The sequence below is a fragment of the Hordeum vulgare genome, chromosome 2H (genome assembly GCF_904849725.1).
Source record: "Hordeum vulgare subsp. vulgare chromosome 2H, MorexV3_pseudomolecules_assembly, whole genome shotgun sequence".
In the NCBI taxonomy this organism is placed as follows: domain Eukaryota; kingdom Viridiplantae; phylum Streptophyta; class Magnoliopsida; order Poales; family Poaceae; genus Hordeum; species Hordeum vulgare.
This window is the reverse complement of record NC_058519.1, coordinates 243,694,831-243,696,629: the sequence shown is the minus strand read 5'-3', so window position 1 is coordinate 243,696,629 and position 1,799 is coordinate 243,694,831. Positions and strand designations below refer to the sequence as shown.

At 48.0% G+C, this 1,799-nt stretch overlaps 1 long non-coding RNA gene across 1 annotated transcript; it reads right to left on the bottom strand.

The window, feature by feature from the left end:
* Positions 1-618: 618 nt before the first annotated feature.
* LOC123425988 lies at positions 619-1,306 on the bottom strand. Its single transcript, XR_006621977.1, has 2 exons — positions 1,196-1,306; positions 619-945 (listed from the first exon to the last, which is right to left on the bottom strand). It is a non-coding gene; the product is annotated as an uncharacterized LOC123425988 (long non-coding RNA).
* Between the last annotated feature and the right edge of the window lie 493 nt (positions 1,307-1,799).

The following is a 1,799-nucleotide window of genomic DNA, read 5'->3' as shown; positions in this document are numbered from 1 at the left end:
ATCTTTTGGAGCAAATGTGAGCAGATTCATGAACATGTGATTGCACGATTTTCTTTGAAACAAAGGACTTTTTCAGACAAACTCTCTCGCCACATCCGATTCTAAAAGCTGTGAGTCAAAACCATCATGTTTATTAAAATAGGACTAGTATTTCTGATGGCCACAATTTAGTCTGTGCAAAGTGTGTCAGTCGTAAAGCCCAGGTAACATTACAGGAAAGGATTTTAACCTTTCAGTCGACACACTATAATACTGCACGCACATGCGGTTTCTTCACTGAGAAACATTGTGCAGACTTCTTCAGACAAGCAAAATTGCCAAATTGCAAAGGAAGCTTGTTTGCTCAGGCAGGACTAGGATTGCTGAGAGCCATAATTCATTCTAGCAATTTTATTATGAACACAACTGATATTACAGGGTAGGATTTTATTATGAACCATGGTTTCTACACACACACACACAACAACCCATATGCTCTACTTACAAGAAAACATCAAAACAAGGCATGAAAACAAATACATAAACGAATATGTAGCTATTTAAAAGATTTTCTTAGAGAAGCTCATACATTTAACTGTTTAGAAATAAACTTAGACTTAGAGAAAGCTCAAAAGGTAATTTGCAAGGCAGAAAAGGTAGATTCCTTGTATGCATTAATTCATCAACACAAGCTATTAATTAAGAAATACTAGCTCGGTTCCAAAATATAAGACGTTCTGGTACTTCACCTCCAAACGAGAAGACAAAAAATCAACATCACCCGCGGAATACGACGAAATCGACCAAGGGAACAGTATGCAGCAGTTGAGGAACATCAGAAATGCTGCCTGTCAAAAATGCGGGAGAGCACAAACATACACAAGGGAAGTCATCAAGCTGGCCTGAAGTACAGAACCCGGCCACTCAACGGATGTCTGGAACAAATCGAGTGCCTAAACCGTAAACCTGAAATCAAGCAATCGGAAGCAGGTAACTAAAACATCCTTGTACTACATAAACTACAATGGTGAAAACTGGAAAACAATCATCAACATGCTGTTTGCTGCACTAGGAATAGGAGTAGAACGAAAACATCCTTTGCTTGCTCCGCTAATGAGAACTGCTTAGGGTTTCTTAATTACGAGAGCATTAATGGGCATGGGCTGGAGCAGGTGCAGATCAGCAAGCTGCTCAGCAGGTCAAGGCACATACGTACCTCCGAAGCGAGCGGTTGAGCGGAGCCATCGAGGGACCTTGCCCGAGGCGACCACCACTCGCCGGGGGAGTGGCAGCTTTCCTCTCGTGCCGGGCGGCCTGGGGGACTGCGTGCGGGGCGGGCGGGGCAGGGTGGGAGGCAGGACGGCGGAGGCGGGGCGGGGCGGTAGCAGGGGAGGGCTGCTGGGGGGAGGCAGGGCGGCCGGTGGTGGAAGCGGGGGAGGGTGGGGCGGGGAGGTGGTATTGGGGCTGCGGTCGCCGAGGCCGCCCAGATCCGTCGGCGGGTGGGGGGCGAGGCCACGCGGCGGGGATGCGGCCGGTCGACGGCACGGGGGAGGGGGTGGGTTAGGAATTGGGAGTGCGGGAGAGAGCAGAGGCGAGGGCAGAGGCAGAGAGCAGTGGGGTTAGGAATAGCGCACCCCTCACCCGGAGCGGTACGTCATTAGAATGTTTTTTATAACAATGACGCATCCCCATGCAGTGCGCCAATAATAATCTTTTTTTATATAACAATGGCGCATCTTCATGCAGTGCGCCATTAGTAATTTTTTTTTGGATAGCAATGGTGCACCCCACAGAGGTGCGCCATTAGTAAAAAAAAATTG